The sequence below is a fragment of the Lissotriton helveticus genome, chromosome 10 (genome assembly GCF_964261635.1).
Source record: "Lissotriton helveticus chromosome 10, aLisHel1.1, whole genome shotgun sequence".
Lineage (NCBI taxonomy): Eukaryota > Metazoa > Chordata > Amphibia > Caudata > Salamandridae > Lissotriton > Lissotriton helveticus.
The window spans coordinates 591,900,738-591,922,861 of NC_136071.1; the positions used below are offsets into that span (position 1 = coordinate 591,900,738).

A 22,124-nucleotide genomic window follows, 5' to 3' on the forward strand; every position below is an offset into this window, starting at 1 on the left:
ACTGAGACTAAGCAGGTAGGCAGAAAAAGCACGGTGATCCATTTTTCTTCTGAGGTTAGGAATATGTTGCGCAACAATGCACCGAGTATTACTAGAAATAGTCAGGCATAGTGCATTTTTAGTACGATTTGTATGTTTAGCTCTAAAAAGGGCTCTTCCGGGATTTGAACCCGGGACCTCTCGCACCCTAAGCGAGAATCATACCCCTAGACCAACGAGCCACGCAAGAGTCACCTCTGACATGGCTCCAGGGGTTAGTGGCAGCTAGTCGGTGAATGCTTCACCCAAAGCAAGCAACTGCACATGTTGCTCTCTTCTGCAATATGATTGCTGTCTTTTCCATGGCCGTCATCAAACAAGAAATTAAAAAGCCTCTGTCCTTCAGACAGTTTGTTTTCTCTAAGTGTCTGCTTGCGGTGAGGACAAGAAAAGCATTTCTGCTCTCATTCCTTGCTTTCATGAAGTAGGCCCACCCTTCAGAGCAAAGGGCGAGCAATCGAATGGCGCAAGCTATCGTCACTTCTCTTTTCGAGCTGTCACTGAGATCCCTGGAGCACACTACGTCAGGTTGGTGAGGGATAGACAGCCTCTATTATCTCAGCTTTCCTATAAAGTCAGCCAGTAAAGGCAAACACTGTTAAAAACAGCAAACCGCTGTTTCTGCCCGGTCTCGAACCAGGGACCTTTCGCTTGTAAGGCAAACGTGATAACCACTACACTACAGAAACAGACACTAACTCAGGAATCTTGTTGGCATGTATTGGGCTGGAATGCACAGACTAAGGGCCAATGACCTTGAAGCTCAAAGTTGGGCTCTCCTTACCCGGTCTCTATTTCTTTGGAAGACAGGAATGAGGACCACTTTTATTCCAAGAGGCGATTTTGAAACCATATCCTGAAATTACACTAGAAAAACACTATGCATGTAATGTTCCTACCATGCTGATCTGGCCCAGAAAAGCAGTTGCAAAGAAGTCCTGCACTCCTTTATCCCGCCACAAGTGGAAAATAGCGTGCAGGGTAAGGAACTTTCTCGACATACACAGCGTCTTATAGCATTGAAAAGAAGAAATGCTCCTATATTACAAGCATCCTGAAAATGTCCACAGCATGGGCTCGTCCGGGATTTGAACCCGGGACCTCTCGCACCCGAAGCGAGAATCATACCCCTAGACCAATGAGCCTGAGTGGCCAGGAGACATTTTGAACAATTTCTGAAGCGTCTTTCAGAAAAAAAGCAGGGCTATTTTCCTAGTCTCCCTCTAAGTGAGCCTCACAACGTCATGTTTTCTCTCAAGTTGTTGTTTTTTCACTCTAGCAAGAAAGGGGGCAGCCAATCTCCTATCAGCCAGTGAGCAGAAAAAAGGCACAGATGAGAACAGCAAGCACTTTCTGGCAATTGTTCTCCTCTGCAAGTCCTGGACCCTTGCCCCATAGACTTCCACACCAGAAGCAATGAAGGGCCCACCATTTCCTGCGCCTGAGAAAGAGGGGTTTGATATTTGGATTCAAACGCGCTCGCTCAGCGCTCGATCAGGCTCGATCTATATGAGTGGCTCACAGGCCTGAAACACTCACCTGGGAGACCCAGAGTGGCTGACTTCTCAGTATAGCCATTGTTGGGCGAGTCACCTCCTTTCCTCCTGCCTCAATCTAGAATTGGCTGCAAATCATAAGAGAGAGTGCAATGCCCGTGTGCAGTGCCTACTCCCAGCTACCTCTCTGTCTTCCTTATGTAAATTAGAATTTGCAAGGGGGGACCAATGGCATTCTGCTCCTCCCACATAACCAGGAAGCCCTGTTGAACATGTCTGCCTGTGTTTTTGCAGGGACAGTGCCTTCTCTGCCCAAAAGGTGGCAGGAGAGCCTCACAACAAATGATGGGATCAACTGCTTAGTTAGAAACCCAGCATGGCAGTTACTGTGATGGAGTGCAAATTTAATGGAAGGTGTGCCTGAGGTGTCATTTCCAGAAATCCATGGAATTGTGATTGAGGGCCCAGCCTGATTGTTGGTGGATTTCTCTTCACATGCTACAGGTTCCTGCAAAGATTGTGGTGTTTGCCGGGAACGCACTGCAAAAAACAGGAAGATTTACGGGTGTAAAAGGGACCTGTCAGAAGTGGGATTTGAACCCACACCTCCATGAGGAGACCAGAAGGCTCAGCTACACTAAAGATTAAGCTCTCTTGAGTCTGGCGCCTTACACCACTCGGCCATCCTGACGGCTCATGAGGGGGGCTTAGGTCTAACTCTTCTATCTGCACCTGCCAATGTTTCCACTTACAACCTTCACAGCAATGTCACAGGTGTAAAGGCCCCAACAATACAACATAGCTTAAACAAAATAAAAATAGGCACAAGAACGACCCCCAGATGACGGATGCAGATAACTTTGTTTCGTCTTGCAAAGGTAAAGAAAGTTTCCCACGGCTCACTGTGTTCAAAGACCACCTCTTCTTAAACTTGCATTCAGATAATAAGGTTTTAGAGTGTGCACATAAAAGCAGCCAACGCTCAGTGTTTCTGCCCGGTCTCGAACCGGGGACTTTTCGCGTGTTAGGCGAACATGATGACCACTACACTACAGAAACGACCTTGCTGCTTGCTACTGTTAAAGCAAAGTTCCTCTCAAGGCTTCACCCTACTTCTATTCTGCTGTATCAGCAGCGGCTCAGAATGTGCAGAACAAGTGTGAAAACCTCAGAGATATCATCCAACATGCTTGCAATTAGACGTATTCAAAATTTACTTGTGCAGGCATCGACAGACAAATATCTGATGCCTAAATGTCTGCGAGTACAGCTTGGGAAAGCATAACCTGGGACACACTGAGACTAAGCAGGTAGGCAGAAAAAGCACGGTGATCCATTTTTCTTCTGAGGTTAGGAATATGTTGCGCAACAATGCACAGAGTATTACTAGAAATAGTCAGGCATAGTGCATTTTTAGTACGATTTGTATGTTTAGCTCTAAAAAGGGCTCGTTTGGGATTTGAACCCAGGACCTCTCGCACCCTAAGCGAGAATCATACCCCTAGACCAACGAGCCACGCAAGAGTCACCTCTGACATGGCTCCAGGGGTTAGTGGCAGCTAGTCGGTGAATGCTTCACCCAAAGCAAGCAACTGCACATGTTGCTCTCTTCTGCAATATGATTGCTGTCTTTTCCATGGCCGTCATCAAACAAGAAATTAAAAAGCCTCTGTCCTTCAGACAGTTTGTTTTCTCTAAGTGTCTGCTTGCGGTGAGGACAAGAAAAGCATTTCTGCTCTCATTCCTTGCTTTCATGAAGTAGGCCCACCCTTCAGAGCAAAGGGCGAGCAAGCGAATGGCGCAAGCTATCGTCACTTCTCTTTTCGAGCTGTCACTGAGATCCCTGGAGCACACTACGTCAGGTTGGTGAGGGATAGACAGCCTCTATTATCTCAGCTTTCCTATAAAGTCAGCCAGTAAAGGCAAACACTGTTAAAAACAGCAAACCGCTGTTTCTGCCCGGTCTCGAACCAGGGACCTTTCGCTTGTAAGGCGAACGTGATAACCACTACACTACAGAAACAGACACTAACTCAGGAATCTTGTTGGCATGTATTGGGCTGGAATGCACAGACTAAGGGCCAATGTCCTTGAAGCTCAAAGTTGGGCTCTCCTTACCCGGTCTCTATTTCTTTGGAAGACAGGAATGAGGACCACTTTTATTCCAAGAGGCGATTTTGAAACCATATCCTGAAATTACACTAGAAAAACACTATGCATGTAATGTTCCTACCATGCTGGTCTGGCCCAGAAAAGCAGTTGCAAAGAAGTCCTGCACTCCTTTATCCCGCCACAAGTGGAAAATAGCGTGCAGGGTAAGGAACTTTCTCGACATACACAGCGTCTTATAGCATTGAAAAGAAGAAATGCTCCTATATTACAAGCATCCTGAAAATGTCCACAGCATGGGCTCGTCCGGGATTTGAACCCGGGACCTCTCGCACCCGAAGCGAGAATCATACCCCTAGACCAACGAGCCTGAGTGGCCAGGAGACATTTTGAACAATTTCTGAAGCGTCTTTCAGAAAAAAAGCAGGGTTATTTGGCTAGTCTCCCTCTAAGTGAGCCTCACAACGTCATGTTTTCTCTCAAGTTGTTGTTTTTTCACTCTAGCAAGAAAGGGGGCAGCCAATCTCCTATCAGCCAGTGAGCAGAAAAAAGGCACAGATGAGAACAGCAAGCACTTTCTGGCAATTGTTCTCCTCTGCAAGTCCTGGACCCTTGCCCCATAGACTTCCACACCAGAAGCAATGAAGGGCCCACCATTTCCTGCGCCTGAGAAAGAGGGGTTTGATATTTGGATTCAAACGCGCTCGCTCAGCGCTCGATCAGGCGAGATTTATATGAGTGGCTCACAGGCCTGAAACACTCACCTGGGAGACCCAGAGTGGCTGACTTCTCAGTATAGCCATTGTTGGGCGAGTCACCTCCTTTCCTCCTGCCTCAATCTAGAATTGGCTGCAAATCATAAGAGAGAGTGCAATGCCCTGTGCAGTGCCTACTCCCAGCTACCTCTCTGTCTTCCTTATGTAAATTAGAATTTGCAAGGGGGGACCAATGGCATTCTGCTCCTCCCACATAACCAGGAAGCCCTGTTGAACATGTCTGCCTGTGTTTTTGCAGGGACAGTGCCTTCTCTGCCCAAAAGGTGGCAGGAGAGCCTCACAACAAATGATGGGATCAACTGCTTAGTTAGAAACCCAGCATGGCAGTTACTGTGATGGAGTGCAAATTTAATGGAAGGTGTGCCTGAGGTGTCATTTCCAGAAATCCATGGAATTGTGATTGAGGGCCCTGCCTGATTGTTGGTGGATTTCTCTTCACATGCTACAGGTTCCTGCAAAGATTGTGGTGTTTGCCGGGAACGCACTGCAAAAAACAGGAAGATTTACGGGTGTAAAAGGGACCTGTCAGAAGTGGGATTTGAACCCACGCCTCCATTAGGAGACCAGAAGGCTCAGCTACACTGAAGATCAAGCTCTCTTGAGTCTGGCGCCTTAGACCACTCGGCCATCCTGACGGCTCATGAGGGGGGCTTAGGTCTAACTCTTCTATCTGCACCTGCCAATGTTTCCACTTACAACCTTCACAGCAATGTCACAGGTGTAAAGGCCCCAACAATACAACATAGCTTAAACAAAATAAAAATAGGCACAAGAACGACCCCCAGATGACGGATGCAGATAACTTTGATTCGTCTTGCAAAGGTAAAGAAAGTTTCCCACGGCTCACTGTGTTCAAAGAACACCTCTTCTTAAACTTGCATTCAGATAATAAGGTTTTAGAGTGTGCACATAAAAGCGCCCAACGCTCAGTGTTTCTGCCCGGTCTCGAACCGGGGACCTTTCGCGTGTTAGGCGAACGTGATGACCACTACACTACAGAAACGACCTTGCTGCTTGCTACTGTTAAAGCAAAGTTCCTCTCAAGGCTTCACCCTACTTCTATTCTGCTGTATCAGCAGCGGCTCAGAATGTGCAGAACAAGTGTGAAAACCTCAGAGATATCATCCAACATGCTTGCAATTAGGCGTATTCAAAATTTACTTGTGCAGGCATCGACAGACAAATATCTGATGCCTAAATGTCTGCGAGTACAGCTTGGGAAAGCATCACCTGGGACACACTGAGACTAAGCAGGTAGGCAGAAAAAGCACGGTGATCCATTTTTCTTCTGAGGTTAGGAATATGTTGCGCAACAATGCACCGAGTATTACTAGAAATAGTCAGGCATAGTGCATTTTTAGTACGATTTGTATGTTTAGCTCTAAAAAGGGCTCGTCCGGGATTTGAACCCGGGACCTCTCGCACCCTAAGCGAGAATCATACCCCTAGACCAACGAGCCACGCAAGAGTCACCTCTGACATGGCTCCAGGGGTTAGTGGCAGCTAGTCGGTGAATGCTTCACCCAAAGCAAGCAACTGCACATGTTGCTCTCTTCTGCAATATGATTGCTGTCTTTTCCATGGCCGTCATCAAACAAGAAATTAAAAAGCCTCTGTCCTTCAGACAGTTTGTTTTCTCTAAGTGTCTGCTTGGGGTGAGGACAAGAAAAGCATTTCTGCTCTCATTCCTTGCTTTCATGAAGTAGGCCCACCCTTCAGAGCAAAGGGCGAGCAAGCGAATGGCGCAAGCTATCGTCACTTCTCTTTTCGAGCTGTCACTGAGATCCCTGGAGCACACTACGTCAGGTTGGTGAGGGATAGACAGCCTCTATTATTTCAGCTTTCCTATAAAGTCAGCCAGTAAAGGCAAACACTGTTAAAAACAGCAAACCGCTGTTTCTGCCCGGTCTCGAACCAGGGACCTTTCGGGTGTAAGGTGAACGTGATAACCACTACACTACAGAAACAGACACTAACTCAGGAATCTTGTTGGCATGTATTGGGCTGGAATGCACAGACTAAGGGCCAATGTCCTTGAAGCTCAAAGTTGGGCTCTCCTTACCCGGTCTCTATTTCTTTGGAAGACAGGAATGAGGACCACTTTTATTCCAAGAGGCGATTTTGAAATCATATCCTGAAATTACACTAGAAAAACACTATGCATGTAATGTTCCTACCATGCTGGTCTGGCCCAGAAAAGCAGTTGCAAAGAAGTCCTGCACTCCTTTATCCCGACACAAGTGGAAAATAGCGTGCAGGGTAAGGAACTTTCTCGACATACACAGCGTCTTATAGCATTGAAAAGAAGAAATGCTCCTATATTACAAGCATCCTGAAAATGTCCACAGCATGGGCTCGTCCGGGATTTGAACCCGGGACCTCTCGCACCCGAAGCGAGAATCATACCCCTAGACCAACGAGCCTGAGTGGCCAGGAGACATTTTGAACAATTTCTGAAGCGTCTTTCAGAAAAAAAGCAGGGCTATTTGGCTAGTCTCCCTCTAAGTGAGCCTCACAACGTCATGTTTTCTCTCAAGTTGTTGTTTTTTCACTCTAGCAAGAAAGGGGGCAGCCAATCTCCTATCAGCCAGTGAGCAGAAAAAAGGCACAGATGAGAACAGCAAGCACTTTCTGGCAATTGTTCTCCTCTGCAAGTCCTGGACCCTTGCCCCATAGACTTCCACACCAGAAGCAATGAAGGGCCCACCATTTCCTGCGCCTGAGAAAGAGGGGTTTGATATTTGGATTCAAACGCGCTCGATCAGGCTTGATCAGGCGAGATTTATATGAGTGGCTCACAGGCCTGAAACACTCACCTGGGAGACCCAGAGTGGCTGACTTCTCAGTATAGCCATTGTTGGGCGAGTCACCTCCTTTCCTCCTGCCTCAATCTAGAATTGGCTGCAAATCATAAGAGAGAGTGCAATGCCCGTGTGCAGTGCCTACTCCCAGCTACCTCTCTGTCTTCCTTATGTAAATTAGAATTTGCAAGGGGGGACCAATGGCATTCTGCTCCTCCCACATAACCAGGAAGCCCTGTTGAACATGTCTGCCTGTGTTTTTGCAGGGACAGTGCCTTCTCTGCCCAAAAGGTGGCAGGAGAGCCTCACAACAAATGATGGGATCAACTGCTTCGTTAGAAACCCAGCATGGCAGTTACTGTGATGGAGTGCAAATTTAATGGAAGGTGTGCCTGAGGTGTCATTTCCAGAAATCCATGGAATTGTGATTGAGGGCCCAGCCTGATTGTTGGTGGATTTCTCTTCACATGCTACAGGTTCCTGCAAAGATTGTGGTGTTTGCCGGGAACGCACTGCAAAAAACAGGAAGATTTACGGGTGTAAAAGGGACCTGTCAGAAGTGGGATTTGAACCCACGCCTCCATGAGGAGACCAGAAGGCTCAGCTACACTGAAGATCAAGCTCTCTTGAGTCTGGCGCCTTAGACCACTCAGCCATCCTGATGGTTCATGAGGGGGGCTTAGGTCTAACTCTTCTATCTGCACCTGCCAATGTTTCCACTTACAACCTTCACAGCAATGTCACAGGTGTAAAGGCCCCAACAATACAACATAGCTTAAACAAAATAAAAATAGGCACAAGAACGACCCCCAGATGACGGATGCAGATAACTTTGTTTCGTCTTGCAAAGGTAAAGAAAGTTTCCCACGGCTCACTGTGTTCAAAGACCACCTCTTCTTAAACTTGCATTCAGATAATAAGGTTTTAGAATGTGCACATAAAAGCAGCCAACGCTCAGTGTTTCTGCCCGGTCTCGAACCGGGGACCTTTCGCGTGTTAGGCGAACGTGATGACCACTACACTACAGAAACGACCTTGCTGCTTGCTACTGTTAAAGCAAAGTTCCTCTCAAGGCTTCACCCTACTTCTATTCTGCTGTATCAGCAGCGGCTCAGAATGTGCAGAACAAGTGTGAAAACCTCAGAGATATCATCCAACATGCTTGCAATTAGACGTATTCAAAATTTACTTGTGCAGGCATCGACAGACAAATATCTGATGCCTAAATGTCTGCGAGTACAGCTTGGGAAAGCATCACCTGGGACACACTGAGACTAAGCAGGTAGGCAGAAAAAGCACGGTGATCCATTTTTCTTCTGAGGTTAGGAATATGTTGCGCAACAATGCACCGAGTATTACTAGAAATAGTCAGGCATAGTGCATTTTTAGTACGATTTGTATGTTTAGCTCTAAAAAGGGCTCGTCCGGGATTTGAACCCGGGACCTCTCGCACCCTAAGCGAGAATCATACCCCTAGACCAACGAGCCACGCAAGAGTCACCTCTGACATGGCTCCAGGGGTTAGTGGCAGCTAGTCGGTGAATGCTTCACCCAAAGAAAGCAACTGCACATGTTGCTCTCTTCTGCAATATGATTGCTGTCTTTTCCATGGCCGTCATCAAACAAGAAATTAAAAAGCCTCTGTCCTTCAGACAGTTTGTTTTCTCTAAGTGTCTGCTTGCGGTGAGGACAAGAAAAGCATTTCTGCTCTCATTCCTTGCTTTCATGAAGTAGGCCCACCCTTCAGAGCAAAGGGCGAGCAATCGAATGGCGCAAGCTATCGTCACTTCTCTTTTCGAGCTGTCACTGAGATCCCTGGAGCACACTACGTCAGGTTGGTGAGGGATAGACAGCCTCTATTATCTCAGCTTTCCTATAAAGTCAGCCAGTAAAGGCAAACACTGTTAAAAACAGCAAACCGCTGTTTCTGCCCGGTCTCGAACCAGGGACCTTTCGCATGAAAGGCGAACGTGATAACCACTACACTACAGAAACAGACACTAACTCAGGAATCTTGTTGGCATGTATTGGGCTGGAATGCACAGACTAAGGGCCAATGTCCTTGAAGCTCAAAGTTGGGCTCTCCTTACCCGGTCTCTATTTCTTTGGAAGACAGGAATGAGGACCACTTTTATTCCAAGAGGCGATTTTGAAACCATATCCTGAAATGACACTAGAAAAACACTATGCATGTAATGTTCCTACCATGCTGGTCTGGCCCAGAAAAGCAGTTGCAAAGAAGTCCTGCACTCCTTTATCCCGCCACAAGTGGAAAATAGCGTGCAGGGTAAGGAACTTTCTCGACATACACAGCGTCTTATAGCATTGAAAAGAAGAAATGCTCCTATATTACAAGCATCCTGAAAATGTCCACAGCATGGGCTCGTCCGGGATTTGAACCCGGGACCTCTCGCACCCGAAGCGAGAATCATACCCCTAGACCAACGAGCCTGAGTGGCCAGGAGACATTTTGAACAATTTCTGAAGCGTCTTTCAGAAAAAAAGCAGGGCTATTTGGCTAGTCTCCCTCTAAGTGAGCCTCACAACGTCATGTTTTCTCTCAAGTTGTTGTTTTTTCACTCTAGCAAGAAAGGGGGCAGCCAATCTCCTATCAGCCAGTGAGCAGAAAAAAGGCACAGATGAGAACAGCAAGCACTTTCTGGCAATTGTTCTCCTCTGCAAGTCCTGGACCCTTGCCCCATAGACTTCCACACCAGAAGCAATGAAGGGCCCACCATTTCCTGCGCCTGAGAAAGAGGGGTTTGATATTTGGATTCAAACGAGCTCGATCAGCGCTCGATCAGGCTCGATCTATATGAGTGCCTCACAGGCCTGAAACACTCACCTGGGAGACCCAGAGTGGCTGACTTCTCAGTATAGCCATTGTTGGGCGAGTCACCTCCTTTCCTCCTGCCTCAATCTAGAATTGGCTGCAAATCATAAGAGAGAGTGCAATGCCCGTGTGCAGTGCCTACTCCCAGCTACCTCTCTGTCTTCCTTATGTAAATTAGAATTTGCAAGGGGGGACCAATGGCATTCTGCTCCTCCCACATAACCAGGAAGCCCTGTTGAACATGTCTGCCTGTGTTTTTGCAGGGACAGTGCCTTCTCTGCCCAAAAGGTGGCAGGAGAGCCTCACAACAAATGATGGGATCAACTGCTTAGTTAGAAACCCAGCATGGCAGTTACTGTGATGGAGTGCAAATTTAATGGAAGGTGTGCCTGAGGTGTCATTTCCAGAAATCCATGGAATTGTGATTGAGGGCCCAGCCTGATTGTTGGTGGATTTCTCTTCACATGCTACAGGTTCCTGCAAAGATTGTGGTGTTTGCCGGGAACGCACTGCAAAAAACAGGAAGATTTACGGGTGTAAAAGGGACCTGTCAGAAGTGGGATTTGAACCCACGCCTCCATGAGGAGACCAGAAGGCTCAGCTACACTGAAGATCAAGCTCTCTTGAGTCTGGCGCCTTAGACCACTCGGCCATCCTGACGGCTCATGAGGGGGGCTTAGGTCTAACTCTTCTATCTGCACCTGCCAATGTTTCCACTTACAACCTTCACAGCAATGTCACAGGTGTAAAGGCCCCAACAATACAACATAGCTTAAACAAAATAAAAATAGGCACAAGAACGACCCCCAGATGACGGATGCAGATAACTTTGTTTCGTCTTGCAAAGGTAAAGAAAGTTTCCCACGGCTCACTGTGTTCAAAGACCACCTCTTCTTAAACTTGCATTCAGATAATAAGGTTTTAGAGTGTGCACATAAAAGCGCCCAACGCTCAGTGTTTCTGCCCGGTCTCGAACCGGGGACCTTTCGCGTGTTAGGCGAACGTGATGACCACTACACTACAGAAACGACCTTGCTGCTTGCTACTTGCTACTTGCTACTGTTAAAGCAAAGTTCCTCTCAAGGCTTCACCCTACTTCTATTCTGCTGTATCAGCAGCGGCTCAGAATGTGCAGAACAAGTGTGAAAACTTCAGAGATATCATCCAACATGCTTGCAATTAGACGTATTCAAAATTTACTTGTGCAGGCATCGACAGACAAATATCTGATGCCTAAATGTCTGCGAGTACAGCTTGGGAAAGCATCACCTGGGACACACTGAGACTAAGCAGGTAGGCAGAAAAAGCACGGTGATCCATTTTTCTTCTGAGGTTAGGAATATGTTGCGCAACAATGCACCGAGTATTACTAGAAATAGTCAGGCATAGTGCATTTATAGTACGATTTGTATGTTTAGCTCTAAAAAGGGCTCGTCCGGGATTTGAACCTGGGACCTCTCGCACCCTAAGCGAGAATCATACCCCTAGACCAACAAGCCACGCAAGAGTCACCTCTGACATGGCTCCAGGGGTTAGTGGCAGCTAGTCGGTGAATGCTTCACCCAAAGCAAGCAACTGCACATGTTGCTCTCTTCTGCAATATGATTGCTGTCTTTTCCATGGCCGTCATCAAACAAGAAATTAAAAAGCCTCTGTCCTTCAGACAGTTTGTTTTCTCTAAGTGTCTGCTTGCGGTGAGGACAAGAAAAGCATTTCTGCTCTCATTCCTTGCTTTCATGAAGTAGGCCCACCCTTCAGAGCAAAGGGCGAGCAAGCGAATGGCGCAAGCTATCGTCACTTCTCTTTTCGAGCTGTCACTGAGATCCCTGGAGCACACTACGTCAGGTTGGTGAGGGATAGACAGCCTCTATTATCTCAGCTTTCCTATAAAGTCAGCCAGTAAAGGCAAACACTGTTAAAAACAGCAAACCGCTGTTTCTGCCCGGTCTCGAACCAGGGACCTTTCGCGTGTAAGGCGAATGTGATAACCACTACACTACAGAAACAGACACTAACTCAGGAATCTTGTTGGCATGTATTGGGCTGGAATGCACAGACTAAGGGCCAATGTCCTTGAAGCTCAAAGTTGGGCTCTCCTTACCCGGTCTCTATTTCTTTGGAAGACAGGAATGAGGACCACTTTTATTCCAAGAGGCGATTTTGAAACCATATCCTGAAATTACACTAGAAAAACACTATGCATGTAATGTTCCTACCATGCTGGTCTGGCCCAGAAAAGCAGTTGCAAAGAAGTCCTGCACTCCTTTATCCCGCCACAAGTGGAAAATAGCGTGCAGGGTAAGGAACTTTCTCGACATACACAGCGTCTTATAGCATTGAAAAGAAGAAATGCTCCTATATTACAAGCATCCTGAAAATGTCCACAGCATGGGCTCGTCTGGGATTTGAACCCGGGACCTCTCGCACCCGAAGCGAGAATCATACCCCTAGACCAACGAGCCTGAGTGGCCAGGAGACATTTTGAACAATTTCTGAAGCGTCTTTCAGAAAAAAAGCAGGGCTATTTGGCTAGTCTCCCTCTAAGTGAGCCTCACAACGTCATGTTTTCTCTCAAGTTGTTGTTTTTTCACTCTAGCAAGAAAGGGGGCAGCCAATCTCCTATCAGCCAGTGAGCAGAAAAAAGGCACAGATGAGAACAGCAAGCACTTTCTGGCAATTGTTCTCCTCTGCAAGTCCTGGACCCTTGCCCCATAGACTTCCACACCAGAAGCAATGAAGGGCCCACCATTTCCTGCGCCTGAGAAAGAGGGGTTTGATATTTGGATTCAAACGCGCTCGCTCAGCGCTCGATCAGGCGAGATTTATATGAGTGGCTCACAGGCCTGAAACACTCACCTGGGAGACCCAGAGTGGCTGACTTCTCAGTATAGCCATTGTTGGGCGAGTCACCTCCTTTCCTCCTGCCTCAATCTAGAATTGGCTGCAAATCATAAGAGAGAGTGCAATGCCCGTGTGCAGTGCCTACTCCCAGCTACCTCTCTGTCTTCCTTATGTAAATTAGAATTTGCAAGGGGGGACCAATGGCATTCTGCTCCTCCCACATAACCAGGAAGCCCTGTTGAACATGTCTGCCTGTGTTTTTGCAGGGACAGTGCCTTCTCTGCCTAAAAGGTGGCAGGAGAGCCTCACAACAAATGATGGGATCAACTGCTTAGTTAGAAACCCAGCATGGCAGTTACTGTGATGGAGTGCAAATTTAATGGAAGGTGTGCCTGAGGTGTCATTTCCAGAAATCCATGGAATTGTGATTGAGGGCCCAGCCTGATTGTTGGTGGATTTCTCTTCACATGCTACAGGTTCCTGCAAAGATTGTGGTGTTTGCCGGGAACGCACTGCAAAAAACAGGAAGATTTACGGGTGTAAAAGGGACCTGTCAGAAGTGGGATTTGAACCCACGCCTCCATGAGGAGACCAGAAGGCTCAGCTACACTGAAGATCAAGCTCTCTTGAGTCTGGCGCCTTAGACCACTCGGCCATCCTGACGGCTCATGAGGGGGGCTTAGGTCTAACTCTTCTATCTGCACCTGCCAATGTTTCCACTTACAACCTTCACAGCAATGTCACAGGTGTAAAGGCCCCAACAATACAACATAGCTTAAACAAAATAAAAATAGGCACAAGAACGACCCCCAGATGACGGATGCAGATAACTTTGTTTCGTCTTGCAAAGGTAAAGAAAGTTTCCCACGGCTCACTGTGTTCAAAGACCACCTCTTCTTAAACTTGCATTCAGATAATAAGGTTTTAGAGTGTGCACATAAAAGCAGCCAACGCTCAGTGTTTCTGCCCGGTCGCGAACCGGGGACCTTTCGCGTGTTAGGCGAACATGATGACCACTACACTACAGAAACGACCTTGCTGCTTGCTACTGTTAAAGCAAAGTTCCTCTCAAGGCTTCACCCTACTTCTATTCTGCTGTATCAGCAGCGGCTCAGAATGTGCAGAACAAGTGTGAAAACCTCAGAGATATCATCCAACATGCTTGCAATTAGACGTATTCAAAATTTACTTGTGCAGGCATCGACAGACAAATATCTGATGCCTAAATGTCTGCGAGTACAGCTTGGGAAAGCATCACCTGGGACACACTGAGACTAAGCAGGTAGGCAGAAAAAGCACGGTGATCCATTTTTCTTCTGAGGTTAGGAATATGTTGCGCAACAATGCACAGAGTATTACTAGAAATAGTCAGGCATAGTGCATTTTTAGTACGATTTGTATGTTTAGCTCTAAAAAGGGCTCGTCCGGGATTTGAACCCAGGACCTCTCGCACCCTAAGCGAGAATCATACCCCTAGACCAACGAGCCACGCAAAAGTCACCTCTGACATGGCTCCAGGGGTTAGTGGCAGCTAGTCGGTGAATGCTTCACCCAAAGCAAGCAACTGCACATGTTGCTCTCTTCTGCAATATGATTGCTGTCTTTTCCATGGCCGTCATCAAACAAGAAATTAAAAAGCCTCTGTCCTTCAGACAGTTTGTTTTCTCTAAGTGTCTGCTTGCGGTGAGGACAAGAAAAGCATTTCTGCTCTCATTCCTTGCTTTCATGAAGTAGGCCCACCCTTCAGAGCAAAGGGCGAGCAAGCGAATGGCGCAAGCTATCGTCACTTCTCTTTTCGAGCTGTCACTGAGATCCCTGGAGCACACTACGTCAGGTTGGTGAGGGATAGACAGCCTCTATTATCTCAGCTTTCCTATAAAGTCAGCCAGTAAAGGCAAACACTGTTAAAAACAGCAAACCGCTGTTTCTGCCCGGTCTCGAACCAGGGACCTTTCGCTTGTAAGGCGAACGTGATAACCACTACACTACAGAAACAGACACTAACTCAGGAATCTTGTTGGCATGTATTGGGCTGGAATGCACAGACTAAGGGCCAATGTCCTTGAAGCTCAAAGTTGGGCTCTCCTTACCCGGTCTCTATTTCTTTGGAAGACAGGAATGAGGACCACTTTTATTCCAAGAGGCGATTTTGAAACCATATCCTGAAATTACACTAGAAAAACACTATGCATGTAATGTTCCTACCATGCTGGTCTGGCCCAGAAAAGCAGTTGCAAAGAAGTCCTGCACTCCTTTATCCCGCCACAAGTGGAAAATAGCGTGCAGGGTAAGGAACTTTCTCGACATACACAGCGTCTTATAGCATTGAAAAGAAGAAATGCTCCTATATTACAAGCATCCTGAAAATGTCCACAGCATGGGCTCGTCCGGGATTTGAACCCGGGACCTCTCGCACCCGAAGCGAGAATCATACCCCTAGACCAACGAGCCTGAGTGGCCAGGAGACATTTTGAACAATTTCTGAAGCGTCTTTCAGAAAAAAAGCAGGGCTATTTGGCTAGTCTCCCTCTAAGTGAGCCTCACAACGTCATGTTTTCTCTCAAGTTGTTGTTTTTTCACTCTAGCAAGAAAGGGGGCAGCCAATCTCCTATCAGCCAGTGAGCAGAAAAAAGGCACAGATGAGAACAGCAAGCACTTTCTGGCAATTGTTCTCCTCTGCAAGTCCTGGACCCTTGCCCCATAGACTTCCACACCAGAAGCAATGAAGGGCCCACCATTTCCTGCGCCTGAGAAAGAGGGGTTTGATATTTGGATTCAAACGCGCTCGCTCAGCGCTCGATCAGGCGAGATTTATATGAGTGGCTCACAGGCCTGAAACACTCACCTGGGAGACCCAGAGTGGCTGACTTCTCAGTATAGCCATTGTTGGGCGAGTCACCTCCTTTCCTCCTGCCTCAATCTAGAATTGGCTGCAAATCATAAGAGAGAGTGCAATGCCCGTGTGCAGTGCCTACTCCCAGCTACCTCTCTGTCTTCCTTATGTAAATTAGAATTTGCAAGGGGGGACCAATGGCATTCTGCTCCTCCCACATAACCAGGAAGCCCTGTTGAACATGTCTGCCTGTGTTTTTGCAGGGACAGTGCCTTCTCTGCCCAAAAGGTGGCAGGAGAGCCTCACAACAAATGATGGGATCAACTGCTTAGTTAGAAACCCAGCATGGCAGTTACTGTGATGGAGTGCAAATTTAATGGAAGGTGTGCCTGAGGTGTCATTTCCAGAAATCCATGGAATTGTGATTGAGGGCCCAGCCTGATTGTTGGTGGATTTCTCTTCACATGCTACAGGTTCCTGCAAAGATTGTGGTGTTTGCCGGGAACGCACTGCAAAAAACAGGAAGATTTACGGGTGTAAAAGGGACCTGTCAGAAGTGGGATTTGAACCCACGCCTCCATGAGGAGACCAGAAGGCTCAGCTACACTGAAGATCAAGCTCTCTTGAGTCTGGCGCCTTAGACCACTCGGCCATCCTGACGGGTCATGAGGGGGGCTTAGGTCTAACTCTTCTATCTGTACCTGCCAATGTTTCCACTTACAACCTTCACAGCAATGTCACAGGTGTAAAGGCCCCAACAATACAACATAGCTTAAACAAAATAAAAATAGGCACAAGAACGACCCCCAGATGACGGATGCAGATAACTTTGTTTCGTCTTGCAAAGGTAAAGAAAGTTTCCCACGGCTCACTTTGTTCAAAGACCACCTCTTCTTAAACTTGCATTCAGATAATAAGGTTTTAGAGTGTGCACATAAAAGCAGCCAACGCTCAGTGTTTCTGCCCGGTCTCGAACCGGGGACCTTTCGCGTGTTAGGCGAACGTGATGACCACTACACTACAGAAACGACCTTGCTGCTTGCTACTGTTAAAGCAAAGTTCCTCTCAAGGCTTCACCCTACTTCTATTCTGCTGTATCAGCAGCAGCTCAGAATGTGCAGAACAAGTGTGAAAACCTCAGAGATATCATCCAACATGCTTGCAATTAGACGTATTCAAAATTTACTTGTGCAGGCATCGACAGACAAATATCTGATGCCTAAATGTCTGCGAGTACAGCTTGGGAAAGCATCACCTGGGACACACTGAGACTAAGCAGGTAGGCAGAAAAAGCACGGTGATCCATTTTTCTTCTGAGGTTAGGAATATGTTGCGCAACAATGCACCGAGTATTACTAGAAATAGTCAGGCATAGTGCATTTTTAGTACGATTTGTATGTTTAGCTCTAAAAAGGGCTCGTCCGGGATTTGAACCCGGGACCTCTCGCACCCTAAGCGAGAATCATACCCCTAGACCAACGAGCCACGCAAGAGTCACCTCTGACATGGCTCCAGGGGTTAGTGGCAGCTAGTCGGTGAATGCTTCACCCAAAGCAAGCAACTGCACATGTTGCTCTCTTCTGCAATATGATTGCTGGCTTTTCCATGGCCGTCATCAAACAAGAAATTAAAAAGCCTCTGTCCTTCAGACAGTTTGTTTTCTCTAAGTGTCTGCTTGCGGTGAGGACAAGAAAAGCATTTCTGCTCTCATTCCTTGCTTTCATGAAGTAGGCCCACCCTTCAGAGCAAAGGGCGAGCAAGCGAATGGCGCAAGCTATCGTCACTTCTCTTTTCGAGCTGTCACTGAGATCCCGGGAGCACACTACGTCAGGTTGGTGAGGGATAGACAGCCTCTATTATCTCAGCTTTCCTATAAAGTCAGCCAGTAAAGGCAAACACTGTTAAAAACAGCAAACCGCTGTTTCTGCCCGGTCTCGAACCAGGGACCTTTCGCTTGTAAGGCGAACGTGATAACCACTACACTACAGAAACAGACACTAACTCAGGAATCTTGTTGGCATGTATTGGGCTGGAATGCACAGACTAAGGGCCAATGTCCTTGAAGCTCAAAGTTGGGCTCTCCTTACCCGGTCTCTATTTCTTTGGAAGACAGGAATGAGGACCACTTTTATTCCAAGAGGCGATTTTGAAACCATATCCTGAAATTACACTAGAAAAACACTATGCATGTAATGTTCCTACCATGCTGGTCTGGCCCAGAAAAGCAGTTGCAAAGAAGTCCTGCACTCCTTTATCCCGCCACAAGTGGAAAATAGCGTGCAGGGTAAGGAACTTTCTCGACATACACAGCGTCTTATAGCATTGAAAAGAAGAAATGCTCCTATATTACAAGCATCCTGAAAATGTCCACAGCATGGGCTCGTCCGGGATTTGAACCCGGGACCTCTCGCACCCGAAGCGAGAATCATACCCCTAGACCAACGAGCCTGAGTGGCCAGGAGACATTTTGAACAATTTCTGAAGCGTCTTTCAGAAAAAAAGCAGGGCTATTTGGCTAGTCTCCCTCTAAGTGAGCCTCACAACGTCATGTTTTCTCTCAAGTTGTTGTTTTTTCACTCTAGCAAGAAAGGGGGCAGCCAATCTCCTATCAGCCAGTGAGCAGAAAAAAGGCACAGATGAGAACAGCAAGCACTTTCTGGCAATTGTTCTCCTCTGCAAGTCCTGGACCCTTGCCCCATAGACTTCCACACCAGAAGCAATGAAGGGCCCACCATTTCCTGCGCCTGAGAAAGAGGGGTTTGATATTTGGATTCAAACGCGCTCGCTCAGCGCTCGATCAGGCGAGATTTATATGAGTGGCTCACAGGCCTGAAACACTCACCTGGGAGACCCAGAGTGGCTGACTTCTCAGTATAGCCATTGTTGGGCGAGTCACCTCCTTTCCTCCTGCCTCAATCTAGAATTGGCTGCAAATCATAAGAGAGAGTGCAATGCCCGTGTGCAGTGCCTACTCCCAGCTACCTCTCTGTCTTCCTTATGTAAATTAGAATTTGCAAGGGGGGACCAATGGCATTCTGCTCCTCCCACATAACCAGGAAGCCCTGTTGAACATGTCTGCCTGTGTTTTTGCAGGGACAGTGCCTTCTCTGCCCAAAAGGTGGCAGGAGAGCCTCACAACAAATGATGGGATCAACTGCTTAGTTAGAAACCCAGCATGGCAGTTACTGTGATGGAGTGCAAATTTAATGGAAGGTGTGCCTGAGGTGTCATTTCCAGAAATCCATGGAATTGTGATTGAGGGCCCAGCCTGATTGTTGGTGGATTTCTCTTCACATGCTACAGGTTCCTGCAAAGATTGTGGTGTTTGCCGGGAACGCACTGCAAAAAACAGGAAGATTTACGGGTGTAAAAGGGACCTGTCAGAAGTGGGATTTGAACCCACGCCTCCATGAGGAGACCAGAAGGCTCAGCTACACTGAAGATCAAGCTCTCTTGAGTCTGGCGCCTTAGACCACTCGGCCATCCTGACGGGTCATGAGGGGGGCTTAGGTCTAACTCTTCTATCTGTACCTGCCAATGTTTCCACTTACAACCTTCACAGCAATGTCACAGGTGTAAAGGCCCCAACAATACAACATAGCTTAAACAAAATAAAAATAGGCACAAGAACGACCCCCAGATGACGGATGCAGATAACTTTGTTTCGTCTTGCAAAGGTAAAGAAAGTTTCCCACGGCTCACTTTGTTCAAAGACCACCTCTTCTTAAACTTGCATTCAGATAATAAGGTTTTAGAGTGTGCACATAAAAGCAGCCAACGCTCAGTGTTTCTGCCCGGTCTCGAACCGGGGACCTTTCGCGTGTTAGGCGAACGTGATGACCACTACACTACAGAAACGACCTTGCTGCTTGCTACTGTTAAAGCAAAGTTCCTCTCAAGGCTTCACCCTACTTCTATTCTGCTGTATCAGCAGCAGCTCAGAATGTGCAGAACAAGTGTGAAAACCTCAGAGATATCATCCAACATGCTTGCAATTAGACGTATTCAAAATTTACTTGTGCAGGCTTCGACAGACAAATATCTGACGCCTAAATGTCTGCGAGTACAGCTTGGGAAAGCATCACCTGGGACACACTGAGACTAAGCAGGTAGGCAGAAAAAGCACGGTGATCCATTTTTCTTCTGCGGTTAGGAATATGTTGCGCAACAATGCACCGAGTATTACTAGAAATAGTCAGGCATAGTGCATTTTTAGTACGATTTGTATGTTTAGCTCTAAAAAGGGCTCGTCCGGGATTTGAACCCGGGACCTCTCGCACCCTAAGCGAGAATCATACCCCTAGACCAACGAGCCACGCAAGAGTCACCTCTGACATGGCTCCAGGGGTTAGTGGCAGCTAGTCAGTGAATGCTTCACCCAAAGCAAGCAACTGCACATGTTGCTCTCTTCTGCAATATGATTGCTGTCTTTTCCATGGCCGTCATCAAACAAGAAATTAAAAAGCCTCTGTCCTTCAGACAGTTTCTTTTCTCTAAGTGTCTGCTTGCGGTGAGGACAAGAAAAGCATTTCTGCTCTCATTCCTTGCTTTCATGAAGTAGGCCCACCCTTCAGAGCAAAGGGCGAGCAAGCGAATGGCGCAAGCTATCGTCACTTCTCTTTTCGAGCTGTCACTGAGATCCCTGGAGAACACTACGTCAGGTTGGTGAGGGATAGACAGCCTCTATTATCTCAGCTTTCCTATAAAGTCAGCCAGTAAAGGCAAACACTGTTAAAAACAGCAAACCGCTGTTTCTGCCCGGTCTCGAACCAGGGACCTTTCGCTTGTAAGGCGAACGTGATAACCACTACACTACAGAAACAGACACTAACTCAGGAATCTTGTTGGCATGTATTGGGCTGGAATGCACAGACTAAGGGCCAATGTCCTTGAAGCTCAAAGTTGGGCTCTCCTTACCCGGTCTCTATTTCTTTGGAAGACAGGAATGAGGACCACTTTTATTCCAAGAGGCGATTTTGAAACCATATCCTGAAATTACACTAGAAAAACACTATGCATGTAATGTTCCTACCATGCTGGTCTGGCCCAGAAAAGCAGTTGCAAAGAAGTCCTGCACTCCTTTATCCCGCCACAAGTGGAAAATAGCGTGCAGGGTAAGGAACTTTCTCGACATACACAGCGTCTTATAGCATTGAAAAGAAGAAATGCTCCTATATTACAAGCATCCTGAAAATGTCCACAGCATGGGCTCGTCCGGGATTTGAACCCGGGACCTCTCGCACCCGAAGCGAAAATCATACCCCTAGACCAACGAGCCTGAGTGGCCAGGAGACATTTTGAACAATTTCTGAAGCGTCTTTCAGAAAAAAAGCAGGGCTATTTGGCTAGTCTCCCTCTAAGTGAGCCTCACAACGTCATGTTTTCTCTCAAGTTGTTGTTTTTTCACTCTAGCAAGAAAGGGGGCAGCCAATCTCCTATCAGCCAGTGAGCAGAAAAAAGGCACAGATGAGAACAGCAAGCACTTTCTGGCAATTGTTCTCCTCTGCAAGTCCTGGACCCTTGCCCCATAGACTTCCACACCAGAAGCAATGAAGGGCCCACCATTTCCTGCGCCTGAGAAAGAGGGGTTTGATATTTGGATTCAAACGCGCTCGCTCAGCGCTCGATCAGGCGAGATTTATATGAGTGGCTCACAGGCCTGAAACACTCACCTGGGAGACCCAGAGTGGCTGACTTCTCAGTATAGCCATTGTTGGGCGAGTCACCTCCTTTCCTCCTGCCTCAATCTAGAATTGGCTGCAAATCATAAGAGAGAGTGCAATGCCCGTGTGCAGTGCCTACTCCCAGCTACCTCTCTGTCTTCCTTATGTAAATTAGAATTTTCAAGGGGGGACCAATGGCATTCTGCTCCTCCCACATAACCAGGAAGCCCTGTTGAACATGTCTGCCTGTGTTTTTGCAGGGACAGTGCCTTCTCTGCCCAAAAGGTGGCAGGAGAGCCTCACAACAAATGATGGGATCAACTGCTTAGTTAGAAACCCAGCATGGCAGTTACTGTGATGGAGTGCAAATTTAATGGAAGGTGTGCCTGAGGTGTCATTTCCAGAAATCCATGGAATTGTGATTGAGGGCCCAGCCTGATTGTTGGTGGATTTCTCTTCACATGCTACAGGTTCCTGCAAAGATTGTGGTGTTTGCCGGGAACGCACTGCAAAAAACAGGAAGATTTACGGGTGTAAAAGGGACCTGTCAGAAGTGGGATTTGAACCCACGCCTCCATGAGGAGACCAGAAGTCTCAGCTACACTGAAGATCAAGCTCTCTTGAGTCTGGCGCCTTAGTCCACTCGGCCATCCTGACGGGTCATGAGGGGGGCTTAGGTCTAACTCTTCTATCTGCACCTGCCAATGTTTCCACTTACAACCTTCACAGCAAT

General features: G+C 47.3%; 39 non-coding genes across 39 annotated transcripts; all 39 read right to left on the reverse strand.

Moving 5' to 3' along the window:
• Positions 1-149: 149 nt before the first annotated feature.
• TRNAP-AGG (transfer RNA proline (anticodon AGG)) lies at positions 150-221 on the reverse strand. Its single transcript has one exon. It is a non-coding gene; the product is annotated as a tRNA-Pro (tRNA).
• A 434-nt stretch (positions 222-655) lies between these two features.
• TRNAV-UAC (transfer RNA valine (anticodon UAC)) lies at positions 656-728 on the reverse strand. The gene has a single exon. It is a non-coding gene; the product is annotated as a tRNA-Val (tRNA).
• A 384-nt stretch (positions 729-1,112) lies between these two features.
• On the reverse strand, positions 1,113-1,184 carry TRNAP-CGG (transfer RNA proline (anticodon CGG)). Its single transcript has one exon. It is a non-coding gene; the product is annotated as a tRNA-Pro (tRNA).
• Positions 1,185-2,114: 930 nt separating this feature from the next.
• Positions 2,115-2,226, reverse strand: TRNAL-CAA (transfer RNA leucine (anticodon CAA)). The gene is made up of 2 exons: positions 2,189-2,226; positions 2,115-2,160 (listed from the first exon to the last, which is right to left on the reverse strand). It is a non-coding gene; the product is annotated as a tRNA-Leu (tRNA).
• Positions 2,227-2,521: 295 nt separating this feature from the next.
• On the reverse strand, positions 2,522-2,594 carry TRNAV-AAC (transfer RNA valine (anticodon AAC)). Its single transcript has one exon. It is a non-coding gene; the product is annotated as a tRNA-Val (tRNA).
• Positions 2,595-2,979: 385 nt separating this feature from the next.
• On the reverse strand, positions 2,980-3,051 carry TRNAP-AGG (transfer RNA proline (anticodon AGG)). Its single transcript has one exon. It is a non-coding gene; the product is annotated as a tRNA-Pro (tRNA).
• A 434-nt stretch (positions 3,052-3,485) lies between these two features.
• On the reverse strand, positions 3,486-3,558 carry TRNAV-UAC (transfer RNA valine (anticodon UAC)). Its single transcript has one exon. It is a non-coding gene; the product is annotated as a tRNA-Val (tRNA).
• A 384-nt stretch (positions 3,559-3,942) lies between these two features.
• Positions 3,943-4,014, reverse strand: TRNAP-CGG (transfer RNA proline (anticodon CGG)). The gene has a single exon. It is a non-coding gene; the product is annotated as a tRNA-Pro (tRNA).
• Positions 4,015-4,943: 929 nt separating this feature from the next.
• Positions 4,944-5,055, reverse strand: TRNAL-CAA (transfer RNA leucine (anticodon CAA)). Its single transcript has 2 exons — positions 5,018-5,055; positions 4,944-4,989 (listed from the first exon to the last, which is right to left on the reverse strand). It is a non-coding gene; the product is annotated as a tRNA-Leu (tRNA).
• Positions 5,056-5,350: 295 nt separating this feature from the next.
• TRNAV-AAC (transfer RNA valine (anticodon AAC)) lies at positions 5,351-5,423 on the reverse strand. Its single transcript has one exon. It is a non-coding gene; the product is annotated as a tRNA-Val (tRNA).
• Positions 5,424-5,808: 385 nt separating this feature from the next.
• Positions 5,809-5,880, reverse strand: TRNAP-AGG (transfer RNA proline (anticodon AGG)). Its single transcript has one exon. It is a non-coding gene; the product is annotated as a tRNA-Pro (tRNA).
• Positions 5,881-6,314: 434 nt separating this feature from the next.
• TRNAV-UAC (transfer RNA valine (anticodon UAC)) lies at positions 6,315-6,387 on the reverse strand. The gene has a single exon. It is a non-coding gene; the product is annotated as a tRNA-Val (tRNA).
• A 384-nt stretch (positions 6,388-6,771) lies between these two features.
• TRNAP-CGG (transfer RNA proline (anticodon CGG)) lies at positions 6,772-6,843 on the reverse strand. The gene has a single exon. It is a non-coding gene; the product is annotated as a tRNA-Pro (tRNA).
• A 929-nt stretch (positions 6,844-7,772) lies between these two features.
• On the reverse strand, positions 7,773-7,884 carry TRNAL-CAA (transfer RNA leucine (anticodon CAA)). Its single transcript has 2 exons — positions 7,847-7,884; positions 7,773-7,818 (listed from the first exon to the last, which is right to left on the reverse strand). It is a non-coding gene; the product is annotated as a tRNA-Leu (tRNA).
• Positions 7,885-8,179: 295 nt separating this feature from the next.
• On the reverse strand, positions 8,180-8,252 carry TRNAV-AAC (transfer RNA valine (anticodon AAC)). The gene has a single exon. It is a non-coding gene; the product is annotated as a tRNA-Val (tRNA).
• Positions 8,253-8,637: 385 nt separating this feature from the next.
• On the reverse strand, positions 8,638-8,709 carry TRNAP-AGG (transfer RNA proline (anticodon AGG)). The gene has a single exon. It is a non-coding gene; the product is annotated as a tRNA-Pro (tRNA).
• A 434-nt stretch (positions 8,710-9,143) lies between these two features.
• Positions 9,144-9,216, reverse strand: TRNAE-UUC (transfer RNA glutamic acid (anticodon UUC)). Its single transcript has one exon. It is a non-coding gene; the product is annotated as a tRNA-Glu (tRNA).
• Positions 9,217-9,600: 384 nt separating this feature from the next.
• TRNAP-CGG (transfer RNA proline (anticodon CGG)) lies at positions 9,601-9,672 on the reverse strand. The gene has a single exon. It is a non-coding gene; the product is annotated as a tRNA-Pro (tRNA).
• Positions 9,673-10,602: 930 nt separating this feature from the next.
• Positions 10,603-10,714, reverse strand: TRNAL-CAA (transfer RNA leucine (anticodon CAA)). The gene is made up of 2 exons: positions 10,677-10,714; positions 10,603-10,648 (listed from the first exon to the last, which is right to left on the reverse strand). It is a non-coding gene; the product is annotated as a tRNA-Leu (tRNA).
• A 295-nt stretch (positions 10,715-11,009) lies between these two features.
• Positions 11,010-11,082, reverse strand: TRNAV-AAC (transfer RNA valine (anticodon AAC)). Its single transcript has one exon. It is a non-coding gene; the product is annotated as a tRNA-Val (tRNA).
• Positions 11,083-11,481: 399 nt separating this feature from the next.
• Positions 11,482-11,553, reverse strand: TRNAP-AGG (transfer RNA proline (anticodon AGG)). Its single transcript has one exon. It is a non-coding gene; the product is annotated as a tRNA-Pro (tRNA).
• Positions 11,554-11,987: 434 nt separating this feature from the next.
• Positions 11,988-12,060, reverse strand: TRNAV-UAC (transfer RNA valine (anticodon UAC)). The gene has a single exon. It is a non-coding gene; the product is annotated as a tRNA-Val (tRNA).
• Positions 12,061-12,444: 384 nt separating this feature from the next.
• On the reverse strand, positions 12,445-12,516 carry TRNAP-CGG (transfer RNA proline (anticodon CGG)). Its single transcript has one exon. It is a non-coding gene; the product is annotated as a tRNA-Pro (tRNA).
• A 930-nt stretch (positions 12,517-13,446) lies between these two features.
• Positions 13,447-13,558, reverse strand: TRNAL-CAA (transfer RNA leucine (anticodon CAA)). The gene is made up of 2 exons: positions 13,521-13,558; positions 13,447-13,492 (listed from the first exon to the last, which is right to left on the reverse strand). It is a non-coding gene; the product is annotated as a tRNA-Leu (tRNA).
• A 295-nt stretch (positions 13,559-13,853) lies between these two features.
• Positions 13,854-13,926, reverse strand: TRNAV-AAC (transfer RNA valine (anticodon AAC)). The gene has a single exon. It is a non-coding gene; the product is annotated as a tRNA-Val (tRNA).
• A 385-nt stretch (positions 13,927-14,311) lies between these two features.
• On the reverse strand, positions 14,312-14,383 carry TRNAP-AGG (transfer RNA proline (anticodon AGG)). The gene has a single exon. It is a non-coding gene; the product is annotated as a tRNA-Pro (tRNA).
• A 434-nt stretch (positions 14,384-14,817) lies between these two features.
• On the reverse strand, positions 14,818-14,890 carry TRNAV-UAC (transfer RNA valine (anticodon UAC)). The gene has a single exon. It is a non-coding gene; the product is annotated as a tRNA-Val (tRNA).
• A 384-nt stretch (positions 14,891-15,274) lies between these two features.
• On the reverse strand, positions 15,275-15,346 carry TRNAP-CGG (transfer RNA proline (anticodon CGG)). The gene has a single exon. It is a non-coding gene; the product is annotated as a tRNA-Pro (tRNA).
• A 930-nt stretch (positions 15,347-16,276) lies between these two features.
• Positions 16,277-16,388, reverse strand: TRNAL-CAA (transfer RNA leucine (anticodon CAA)). Its single transcript has 2 exons — positions 16,351-16,388; positions 16,277-16,322 (listed from the first exon to the last, which is right to left on the reverse strand). It is a non-coding gene; the product is annotated as a tRNA-Leu (tRNA).
• Positions 16,389-16,683: 295 nt separating this feature from the next.
• TRNAV-AAC (transfer RNA valine (anticodon AAC)) lies at positions 16,684-16,756 on the reverse strand. Its single transcript has one exon. It is a non-coding gene; the product is annotated as a tRNA-Val (tRNA).
• Positions 16,757-17,141: 385 nt separating this feature from the next.
• Positions 17,142-17,213, reverse strand: TRNAP-AGG (transfer RNA proline (anticodon AGG)). The gene has a single exon. It is a non-coding gene; the product is annotated as a tRNA-Pro (tRNA).
• A 434-nt stretch (positions 17,214-17,647) lies between these two features.
• Positions 17,648-17,720, reverse strand: TRNAV-UAC (transfer RNA valine (anticodon UAC)). Its single transcript has one exon. It is a non-coding gene; the product is annotated as a tRNA-Val (tRNA).
• A 384-nt stretch (positions 17,721-18,104) lies between these two features.
• On the reverse strand, positions 18,105-18,176 carry TRNAP-CGG (transfer RNA proline (anticodon CGG)). The gene has a single exon. It is a non-coding gene; the product is annotated as a tRNA-Pro (tRNA).
• A 930-nt stretch (positions 18,177-19,106) lies between these two features.
• On the reverse strand, positions 19,107-19,218 carry TRNAL-CAA (transfer RNA leucine (anticodon CAA)). Its single transcript has 2 exons — positions 19,181-19,218; positions 19,107-19,152 (listed from the first exon to the last, which is right to left on the reverse strand). It is a non-coding gene; the product is annotated as a tRNA-Leu (tRNA).
• Positions 19,219-19,513: 295 nt separating this feature from the next.
• On the reverse strand, positions 19,514-19,586 carry TRNAV-AAC (transfer RNA valine (anticodon AAC)). Its single transcript has one exon. It is a non-coding gene; the product is annotated as a tRNA-Val (tRNA).
• Positions 19,587-19,971: 385 nt separating this feature from the next.
• Positions 19,972-20,043, reverse strand: TRNAP-AGG (transfer RNA proline (anticodon AGG)). Its single transcript has one exon. It is a non-coding gene; the product is annotated as a tRNA-Pro (tRNA).
• Positions 20,044-20,477: 434 nt separating this feature from the next.
• TRNAV-UAC (transfer RNA valine (anticodon UAC)) lies at positions 20,478-20,550 on the reverse strand. Its single transcript has one exon. It is a non-coding gene; the product is annotated as a tRNA-Val (tRNA).
• A 384-nt stretch (positions 20,551-20,934) lies between these two features.
• Positions 20,935-21,006, reverse strand: TRNAP-CGG (transfer RNA proline (anticodon CGG)). Its single transcript has one exon. It is a non-coding gene; the product is annotated as a tRNA-Pro (tRNA).
• A 930-nt stretch (positions 21,007-21,936) lies between these two features.
• TRNAL-CAA (transfer RNA leucine (anticodon CAA)) lies at positions 21,937-22,048 on the reverse strand. The gene is made up of 2 exons: positions 22,011-22,048; positions 21,937-21,982 (listed from the first exon to the last, which is right to left on the reverse strand). It is a non-coding gene; the product is annotated as a tRNA-Leu (tRNA).
• Between the last annotated feature and the right edge of the window lie 76 nt (positions 22,049-22,124).